This window comes from Schistocerca cancellata, chromosome 1, assembly GCF_023864275.1.
Source record: "Schistocerca cancellata isolate TAMUIC-IGC-003103 chromosome 1, iqSchCanc2.1, whole genome shotgun sequence".
Classification (NCBI taxonomy): Eukaryota; Metazoa; Arthropoda; class Insecta; order Orthoptera; family Acrididae; genus Schistocerca; species Schistocerca cancellata.
Genome location: NC_064626.1, coordinates 1,086,105,676 through 1,086,117,393, shown reverse-complemented (window position 1 = coordinate 1,086,117,393; position 11,718 = coordinate 1,086,105,676). Strand labels below are relative to the sequence as shown.

The 11,718-nt window shown below is 39.8% G+C and overlaps 1 pseudogene; it reads right to left on the bottom strand.

Annotated features, from left to right (window-relative positions):
- Nucleotides 1-11,243: 11,243 nt before the first annotated feature.
- Nucleotides 11,244-11,361, bottom strand: LOC126104489 (5S ribosomal RNA; annotated as a pseudogene).
- Nucleotides 11,362-11,718: the final 357 nt, after the last annotated feature.

The following is an 11,718-nucleotide window of genomic DNA, read 5'->3' as shown; positions in this document are numbered from 1 at the left end:
ATGTATCTGACCCCAGGAATGTGTCAATAAAGTTTCCCCTTCCTGGGACAATAAATTCACGGTGTTCTTATTTCAATTTCCAGGAGTGTATAATTTCGCAACTACCAATATGAATCCGCGTGTAGATGGGTCACGTGCAGCCATTGGTACGAACTGGCATAACTCCACACACACTACAGCTCTCTGGAATTCAATGGCGTAGCGTGAGGGGAGACTTTGAGACTTAGTCTCCCCTGTATTCCTGCTTAAAAAAGATGCAATAGTAATTCATAGCAAAAATATAAACAACCTTCTACTAAGAGCTCTAAATGTACGAAGACGTCAGCTTTGTAACCCGTGTATTTGACTGTTTGAGACTCGACTGCTCCGTCTCTGCCTCCCTTCGCTTACCTGGCTGTGTGCGTCTGCGCTTTAGTGGCATTCTCGGCTCCCCACTCCTCATCCACGAAGGCTGGTGTGCTGCGCTTGCTAACAGGTATCGAGACTAGTCTCTGCCGCTTCTATGCTGGATTTTAACATGGAAGTGAACAGTCGCGCGATTTGTGTTCATAGTCGTTCTTGTGTGATTTTAGTGCATATTTTCGTTGTGTCGCCAACATGAGTGAGCCAGCAACTGAACACCTTATAGAATTTTTATTGAAAACGCCTTTTTCTACATTAACGAACGAAAAAAGTGGGAATTGAAGGACAAACGATCTACTCCTAGTTTTAAGTGAAGCCAAACAAAAACGCACTTTTCAGACAGCCTGGTACGAAAAGTGTACTTGGCTGACTTTGAATGCAGTTATAATGTTATATATGTCTTCTGTTTGGCGGTGAAAAGGAATGGTGTGATGAGGGCATTTGTACAATAAAGAACTTTGACAGCAAAGCGCAAAAGCATCAGATATCAAAACGTCACCTGCGGAACAAAGAATCATTTCAGTTATTGGGTAAAAGTAGATTTGAGCACGCCCTTTCTGAAGCCGCTTGTCTGACAGCAACAAAATACAACGAACAAGTTGCATCCAGTTGGAGAGTATTAGCACGTCTTATTCAGGCAATTCTATTTATTTGTAAACAAGAACTAGTCTTTTGTGGCCATCGAAAAGACGAATCCTCTAGCAACAACGGTAACTATCTGGAATTGTTGGATTTACTACCTCAAGGAGAGCAGTTAATCTGAGACCATCTGTCATCATCTGTAACCTTTAAAGAAACTTCTCCAGATATACAGAATGATGAAATAGAAATGATAACTCTGATAGTTAATGAGAAAATAAAATCTGAAATTCAGAACTGCATTTCGATTCAGACTGGTGAAACATTAGACATGTCATGCAAGAGTCAAATGATTATAATATTCAGGTACTGTATTGCACACAAAATTGAGGAAAGATTCGTATTGAAAGAATGGAATGCAGAAGGAAAAATGGTTAGTCAAACATATGATGGCGCTTAAGTAATGGCGGACAGAGAAAGAGGACTACAACAACTGGTGAAGCAATTCTGTTTCTATGCGCTGTTTATTCATTGTTACGCACACCACCTGAATTCGTTACTGTTACATGCCTCCAAAATCATATGACAAGTACGCAAGTTTGTAAGTGATGGTACTACATTCCATTCGTTTTTCAGCAAGTCAACAAAACGAACTGTATTGCTAACTGAGAAAGGATTTAAACTGCCACATGCAAGCTACACTCGTTGAAACTTTCGTTCCAGGGCAGGTTCAACAATATCCAGTCATTTCTCAGAGTTATATAGTGTTTTTAATTATATTTAATTATATAACTGATGATAAAGACTCTCAATGGGCTCCAGAATCTTTGAGCTCTGCTGTGGGAATGAAACGGCGAATGGATAATCCTACGTTTGTCTATTTGCTTTGCTTCTACCTAGGGTGCTTTGTTTATGTTAATCATCTCTTTAATGTTCTTCAGTCAAAATCTGTCAGTATAACTACCTGCCACGACTAAATAAGAACTATTTTGAGTAACTTATGACAGTTAAGAACGGAAACATTCGTTGATGAATGCATTAAATGCAGCTTGTGTTTGAATGGCAACTTACCATTCTATGACAGTCAAAAGACGTCTCTCAGGGCACTAACTTACAAGAAATGGATTTGCAAATTGTTCAGATGGAAAGAAGATTTAAAGACTTTATCCCAAATTCAGTTTGTTGAACTTCTGAACGAAAAGTGTTTCCCAAACTACCAAAAAGAATTCCCAAAGTTCAAACTGCTTCGGTTATTAGAACACTACCCTTTTTACGAACAAGAACAAGTTGAGAATGAGCTGTGTAACATATACGCTGATGAGAAAAAACACTTGTCTCCAAGAATCCTCTTAAAGTACATTGTCAACTATGATTTAAACTCTGTTTATGAAGAAAAAACGAAGTTCCTGCGTTTGGTTTTGACCGTACCCGCAATTATAGCAAGCATAGAACGAAGCATGAGTACTCTTAAACGAGTGAAGAATTACTTAAGGAATTCAATGTCCAACACACGGCTGTCGTGTTTGAGCACGTTAGCAATAGAAAAGAATTACTTGGAGAGCTATCCAGTGATCAGATCTTTGTAGACCGAGTTATAGACTTATTCGTGTAAAGAAAAGACAGGCGCATTGCACTTGTGTACAAGAAAATATAAGTGCTTCTTCTCTTGCTGCTGGAGTTCTACAAATTTGTCATCGTATCTTGAACAAGTTAGTTATTATTATTATTAATATTATTAGTGGCGGCAGTGGTAGTGGTAGTAGTAGTTGTTTCATTTGTTTTTATTAATTGTTTATTGTACTATTTTGTCTCCATATAATAACTGTAGAGTCTCTCCAACCTTTACAACCACGCTACGCCACTGCTGAAATTACTCCTGTTAATTTTCCTGCACCGAGGAAAAAATCCAACCGGTCGCAGTGAGGCCCTACACTGCTGACCAGGTAGGGAATGGGGGCAATACACTTACAAACACATGTTTTGTGAGATACGACAAACAAGGTGACACGATAGATGATTTATATTGGCATGAGGAGGAAGTTCAAGAAAACTTGTACGAAGAGCAGGTACAGGCGGTTATAAAGACAACGATAGTTGACACGGAAGTACGCTCAATCTAGACATAGGCGCAACGACAAACTTAATGTCAACTAAATTTTTCCAAGAGTTAAAGAAAAGAGGTAAAATTTCCACATTCCCAGTGCAGAACTGTAGAATACAGACAGCCACTAGAAACAAATCAAAAGTAGTGAAGTTACAAGCACTTATTCTATTGAAAATAGGACACTTTACTGTCACATGTAATTTCCTCATCATTGACAAATTTGCTTGCGATGGATACGTTTGGGACTTATAAGACGCAAATTGATATAGGAAGTGGTAAATGCTACTTCAGTGTAACCGTGCGAGTATTTTCTGTCGATTTAATAAAAACATCAGACAAGAAGGTCAAGCAGAAGGAGGAATCTGATGTGACAGTTCAGTTTGTATCTCTTACTGTATTATTTGTAAACACTTACTATAATGAACAAGTGCCAGAATCAGATGTAAACTGTGAAATGGTAGGGCAAAAGGTAAGTGAGTCCAGCACCTTAAATGAACAGGAGCAACAGGAGCTTACAGATCTCATATTTAAGTATACACATGTATTTGGAAAACAATCCGGAGTTATCAAGAATCATCGGTACAAAATGGATGTTTGCTCACATGAAACTTTTTGTGTATCATCAATCCCATTGTGTCCTCGGAGTCTTTCGCGACGGCATACATGAATAAAACGTTCTCGGTTTTCCAGCCGCGTCAATTCAAATAAAATGCTCGAGCTTTCGATGGCCATCTCCGCCATCGTCGTCAGGAGTTCACTGAACTCCTGACACAAGAGAGATCAGTAAGATTGGTTCTGGATGCTCTATGTATTAATAAGATCCCAGTACCAGTTCGAATCAGGCCTGACAACCTGGACGAACACCTGTTGAAGTTCCATAACACCCCGTATTTTACCACATTGGACTTCTAACCGTCCTACTGGCAAATACAACTCCATCCAGAAAGTAGAAAGTACGCAACTTTTCTATGTGATGGTGCAATCTTTGAATTCTGCGTCCTGGTATTTGGTCTGAATATATTACAGGTGCATTCATCGAAGCATTAGATAAAGTATTAGGACCAGAGCTACTTAGCAAGGTTACAGTCTATGTTGATGACTTGTTAATCGCCACCCCACTTGGTCAGAACACATACAGCTGATTGAGAAAGTTTTACAACGTTTTTCAGAGTACAGGGTGACAGCCAATTTAAAAAAGTCTGACTCGGGCAGGGAGAGTGTAAAATTTCTTAGTCACATTATCAGATCCTAAGAAACGCGATGCCATATGCAATTGTACTGCACCTAGGAACAAGAAACAACTTATAGATTATTTAGTATTAGCGTCATTCTTCCGTAAGTTCATACCCAAACAACTGATGAGTAGTGATGCCCTGCTTAATTTATTACAAACCATGGCTGTGGGATGACAAGTGCCAAGAGGATTTCAATAATATTAAAGAGGCATTAAGTGAATGCAAAATACTTAGTCACTCCGAAATGGAGAAAGACTTCCATCTGTGCACAGACGCCTCCTTGCAGAGTCTGGGGGCATGTCTGTTCCAGGTGAGAGAGGAAGACGGTAAGACATTGCTAGCCGCACATTAACTGATGCAGAAAGATCACACTCTGTATCAGAATTAGAAAGTTTGACAGTGGTCTGGGCATTCCAAAAATCTGAGTACTTTTTATGTGGGAAGAGTACAAAAGTATATTGTGATCACCAATCCCTTACATTCCTGCTGACGTGCAGGTCACTGCACAGGAGATTGGCAAGGTGGTGTCTATATCTGTAAGACTTCAACTTGGAAATTATTTATATCAAGGGCAGTCAGCACATCATTACCGATGTTCTGTCAAGGTTACCTCAGAATCTAGGTGAATTTAGTAAATTTTGGGAACAGGTTTCTGAAATAAGAACTCTTCTTATGCAAAGTAAAATACGCGAACTGACTGCTGTAAGTTTTGTAAACAAATGAAACCCCTGCAACAACAGGACCTAACAAGGGAACCTCCCCATCGCACACCTCTCAGATTTAGTTATAAGTTGGCACAATGGATAGGCCTTGAAAAACTGAACACAAATCAATCGAGAAAACAGGAAGTAGTTGTGTGGAACTATGAAAAAAATAAGCAAAATATTCAAACTGAGTAGTCCATGTGCAAGATGTGCAACTTCACGGTATCTGTAAGCCCAGGAACACCGTGGTCCCGTGGTTAGCGTGACCAGCCGCGAAACTGGAGGTCTCTGGTTCAAGTCTTTCATCGAGTGAAAAATTTAATTTTTTATTTTCAGACCATTATTATCTGACAAACTTTTATGTTTTCATGACTTTTTTGGGAGTGTTATCACATCCACAAGAAAACCTAAATCGGGCAAGGTAGAAGAATCTTTTTACCCGTTCGCCAAGTGTACAAGTTAGGTGGGTCGACAACATATTCCTGTCATGTGACGCACCTGCCGTCACCAGTGTCGTATAGAATATATCAAACGTGTTTTCCTGTGGAGGAATCGGTTGATCTCTGACTTTGCGATCAAATGTTTTCGGTTCCCATTGGAGAGGCACGTCCTTTTGTCTACTAATCGCACGGTTTTGCGGTGCGGTCGCAAAACACAGACACTAAACTTATTACAGTGAACAGAGACGTCAATGAACGAACGGACAGATCATAACTTTGCGAAAATAAAAAAGTAAACTTTTCATTCGAGGGAAGATTTGAACCGAGGACCTCTCGTACCACGGGACCACGCCGCTCCTGATCTCACGCTATCCTTGATGTTGCCTGTCTTGCGCATGCACTACTCAGTTTGTATACTTTGCTTATTTTTTTCATAGTTCCACACAACTTCTTCCTGTTTTCTCGATTGATCTGTGTTCAGTTTTTCAAGGCCTATCCACTGTGCCAACTCATAACTAAATCTGAGGGGGGTGAGATGGGGAGGTTCCCTTGTAAGATGGAGCAAGGTCAAACAAAAACTAACACAGGAAGGCAACGAACAGCTAAAAATGTGGTACAGGGAATATAAAGGTGTTTTATTCCATCGCAAACATTATGGCTCAGAACAATGGTGCGTGTCTTCCTGCGAAGTACATTGAGAAATTCATACTGTACACCCAGGAAGTGTGGGGACACTACGGGGTAAGCAAAGGTACCGAGATTATAGGTAAACACTGCTACTTTCCAAATTTAAGACGATGAGTATTTCAAATACTACGAAAATGTATAGTGTGTCAGAAGGCAGAACATTCTAACTCTTCCAAACATAACGAGCTTCACCCGATTTTAACTAAGAAACCTATATATTTAGTGTCTCTACACGTAGCTAGCGCCTATCTAAGAGGCAAGAGTGGAGTAAGGTACGTAGTAGCACTATATGTTGTTTTTACAAAACATATTAAGATGTACGCTATATGTAGCGCAACAGCGACCTCCACCAAGAAAAGGATCGAAGAAGATTACTTGAGGAGGATAGGAAATCTACGAGTGATAGTGATAATGCCTCATATTTTATACGACGGAAATGGAAGCAATTTGTGACATCACAGGGTATAAAACACATCTTAGTATCAAGACTCCACCCCGAGGCATCGCCAGTAGAAAGAGTATTCAAGGAATTTAATCGGTTCATAAGAACATACACATACACACATACCACACACACACACACACACACACACACACACACATACAAAATGGGTGGAGTATGTAACACCGTTCATGCAGGTCATTAACAGTCTTACAAATTCTTCCACTGATTTCACACCAAATGAATTAATATTTTACACAACACAAAAGGACGAATGAGAGTCACCCCTACCAAAAATACCAGCTGTGGAAATGACAGAAGACGAGAAAACTGAACAAGCAGTAATCACACTGGAAAACAGGGCTGAATATAAGAAGAAAATCTATGACCGGAAACTGTTGCGTTTTAAACAGTGTACTGAAGGCCAACGAGTTCTGTTACGAACACATCCTAGTTCAACAAAAATAGGAAAGTTGAACAAGAGGTGGCAATTATTTTATACAGGACCCTATAAATTCCCATATCCTGGAGCTTATCGATTGATTTACGACAGGACTGGTCGAGTCAAATAGGCGAATAAAACGGCTGCATACTGAGTAAAACAATGACAATCAATGGCCACTGAGCTACTACACATTTAGTTTTAACTTAGTTTTAAGTTTTCTCTTTTCAGCGACCAGCACATCGACACGGCGTGATGATAAGCTTCGAGGGTGGCATGGTACCATACAAGTTTAACGGGGCGCACCTCAAGCAAATTAAATTTAATTGTAAGAAATATTGTATACATAAGTGATATGAATGAACGATTCAAAGTATACGCAGTAGCAATGTGGTAATTGACGTCGTAATGACCCAGGTTTTATGCAACCGAACAAGTAAAGGGCCGATACACACACAGGGTACAGTCACTGCTTCAGAAACTCCCAACACCCATTTTCTCTTTACAATATGTATGTATGTGTATATGTACGTGATCATTATAAACAGGATTATTATTTCTGCACGTCGAATGAAACAACATTTACGGCAATTAAACACGTGTCATGAGTACTTAAGTTGCACGTCGTCTGAAGTTAACAATGTGTATTTTATGTAGTAGGAAGACAACAAGCATCTACCGTGAACAACGCCGACTGAGAGTCTTCTTGTAACACGATATATGAGTTATACGTCCTTTCCTTAGTAATCGGATGGGCCTGTAGTCAAATAGATGCCTTCCTTCATTCCTAGAGGCGATGCTAAGTGTAGTCAGACAAGCAGAGCGTACTGTATTTGAAGTAGACGCCCATGCTTTCCAACCTGCTCCATAAATAAATAACAAGCTCCCATGAATAATGTGAACGGAATTATGTAAAGACTTGTGATATCCAAACAGATGGGTGTATATATGTGTATAAGGATGATCGATGTAACTGAGGTTACGCATATTCATCCTGTAATATGAATGTCAATGAACCTATTATTTACAAACTAAACTTATTTGACTGTTTATGCAGTAAGTGTGAGTGGAATGTCAGCAATAATATGTAATTTATGTATGTATTAAAATTGTAACTGTGCAAATAACGGTTTGTGTAAAGAGTAACAGCATATGAAAGCAGACACTTTATGCCAAATAAGTGATTAATAGAGTTGGACGGCAATTCGGCAAGGAACCTGTGTAAAAGTGAGTTTTTTTCTTCAAAAGTGAAGTGTGTTGACTTTTACCACGCGTGTGCAAGTCTACAAAAATTTGTACTAAACTACGCTCATTTTTGAATAAATGGAGAAGTGTTTTATAAGGAACCTACTTTATCGTCGGGTGCTGATCGGCGGATTTCCTCTCCGCTGAATAAGCGCGTTACGACGGGTAAACAATGCGTCCCGGGCCGTAAAATTGGTCTTCTGTCACAGCATCAAAACTACCACAAGCACGCATACCTTTCCAAGAAATAAACAAATTTTTGTGGAGGAATCCACTGTGCTACACACGACGACTTCGCTGTTTCACTCCGCGTGAAATGGACACGTACAAGTAATAAGTATTCAGCGAGGACGCAACCATTGAAGTCCGAGTGCCAGGCCGCCAACTACTTGCCACGCGTGTGGCCGCAGTAATGAAAGAAACTGAACTAAACCAAGCAAGCGTCGAGTCCACCTGATAACTACTAAGCCTGGACAATGCAGATGAGAGGTGAGGTAGGCATGTGCAGTGCCACGGGAATCGGAACAACAACTGTGGACTAGCAAAATTGCAGACCGCGCCCATATCCCCAGGACAGCTATCTTGGATCACCATCTTGGCTTGTGACGTCATTGATGACTTCCTGGATTACCATCTTGTGAAGTCATTCGGCTGTACAAAAGTCCTATCTTCGGTTCCTATCTTGAATTTTAAGCTTGGTGGCCATCTTGGATATTTACGTCCGTCCATCTTGGATTCTACCTTGAGCACAAATGACCTACTTCCACTGTGATGACAGGGAGATATATTGTAGGAAGTGTAAAATCTGTCAACCATTCACACTGCACCAGATACGGAATGTTTGTAAATTATAAATAGGTACCATCGTGTTATAATGCATAATGTCAAGGTAATACCCAATACAGTACTTTAAAATCTAGACCTAAGGATTGTAGGATTGTGTTAAATCATCCTCTTGATCATGTTTAGAGTTTTGGCATGTTGTTCAGTGTCATTATTAGGGGTAAGATTTTTACGGTAGGGCATATAACTTTTGATAAAACTGGAATGTTCCTTTAATTCATAGAGATGCTTATTATTAAAAAACTAAATGAATCACTGTAATTCGTTAAGGCATATTTTTGCTCTATGAGAGAGCTTCTTTTCAGTCAGTAAATGGTCATATTCGTCATATTTTCACTCTTTCAAGAGGTAAATAACCTTTATCATACAATTTTTTCTCCTGTGTTACATTTTTTAGAAGCTCACACCTCATTTTGTTCCCTGTGGGATGGTGAATATCTGCCTTCCCCCTCCCCTCCCCCCATTTCTTTTAAATTCGCGATATGGACTCCATCCTTACGCAACAGTGAGTTTGTATATTTTGTTATTCTATGAGCGGGTAGCTGCGTAAACAATTCTGGACCATGGTCTGCAGACAAGTGTCTCATTACTTTTTTCAATCCAACTGAAGTCGGAAGTGTGTATAGTATAGTTCACAACACTTTCCTAAAGTGATGCAAAATATTCAAGTAAAAGTACAACTGTTCGTGCCCCAGTATGATAAGGAAGTCTTTTCCACTAATGGTAAAATACTGTACTACCGTCTACTATTTTGACTAGACATGTGTTATGGATTGAAACCTGTAGCTATTACCGCCAGAAGTTTTACATTGTGAAAAACATCATTGATCAAGTCAGTAGCAGCGATTAGCCCAAGAATTAGTGTCTAATGCTGAAACTTTAGGCAAACTTTCGACCATAAAGTCAAGTATTGGATATATTCCTGTTGCCATAACAGCTTTGGAGCAATCAGAACTGCCAGTAATGAAGCACATAGAACAAATGAAACAGTTTTGAGTAAATTAGAAACTGTTTATGATAAAGTGGGAAAAGAAGTGTTACAGAAAATAGAAAACGTGTTATAAAAAACGAAGAGTGTGTTATAAACTCTGTTTCATTTCAGTATTTTGTTTTGTGTACCGTCCTCTCTTAATCTTTCAGGTTTGGATTCAAACGACATTGTCCATTTTAAATATGCTCGTCTCGTGTCAGGTGAAGTAGAAAGAAGTTCCTTCGCTGACGATATGAAATGTGTTTCATTTGAAAATTTGCATCTAGGTATTCATTATAACATTGGAACTCAGAACTCATATAAAAATGAGGATGTACAAAAAATTATAGGATGATTGTGTTCTGATAATGCTAATAAAAAGCATACTAAAACATCAAACTCCATAGTTTAGCTTGATTCTCATGTGCCTTTTATTCTCAAATAAATACTTCAATATGATAAAGTGACTTGCTAATTTATTTCACAACGGAAATGTTGTCTCTTTGTAATGTTGTTAAGTCATATTTTTATGTTATTGTGCATACTTTTGTAAATTTTTGGCCATAAAAGCATTTTTATGTATATTGTGGTGATTTTTAGGTCGTTTACATCCTAGCCTCAATCATTACCAAATGGTGCCTCAGCTAGAGCCCCATTTGACTTAGAGACTTTATTAAAGGTTAAGGGGTAATCAGTTGGAACAACGTAAAATTGCAGTTGCTTACCAGAATCAGATGAGGATTTCATAAACATTTGATGACACATATCTCCAGAACCTACCAAGGGTTTGTGTTATGCAGAATCACCGCTGTATTGGGTGTAAAAGGTATACCACAAGCTGTTAAGCAGGTCTTCACTTGCACCGCCAATATGTACCAGCTATAACTCAGCTTCGTTATGCCCACTGCTAAATTTAATTTGCTTCAAGGCCTATACAAGCAAGCAAAAGCACTCCGTCATCAGGCCACAAGTGGCCCATCGGGACTATCCGACCGCCGTGTCTTCCTCAGATGAGGATGCGGATAGGAGGGTCGTGTAGTCAGCACACCGCTCTCCTGGTCGTTACGATGGTTTTCCTTGACCGGAGCCGCTACTATTCGGTCGAGTAGCTCCTCAGTTGGCATCACGAGACTAAGTGCACGCCGTAAAATGGCAACAGCTCATGGCGGCCCGGATGGTCACCCAGCCAAGTGCCGGCCACGCCCGACGGCGCTTAACTTCGGTGATCTGACGGGAACCGGTGTATCCACTGCGGCAAGGCCGTTGCCCGTTCAAGGCCTATACACGACAACAAAAATCGATGTTATTTAAAGAATAATTGACCTATATCAAGAAAGGTGTGTATTTGATGCAGTCGCTATAGGATTACTATACTGGAATTACATCACCTTGAGGTTTGCAACCAATGTGTGTGGAGCTCTGTACAGAGAAACCTGCTGGGAGTAGCACACACGAAAGTATGTCAGGCGCTGCAAATGAATTTTCTACACTTGAATGTCAATATCGTCGCACCACAGACGACTAAGAGACCTGAAATAGTTCTCACAAATGTTAGAGAGATTTCACTGGGACAATGCAATGTGCTATAACAGTAGGCTGTATCATGTTTGGACATGTCGTCCTGT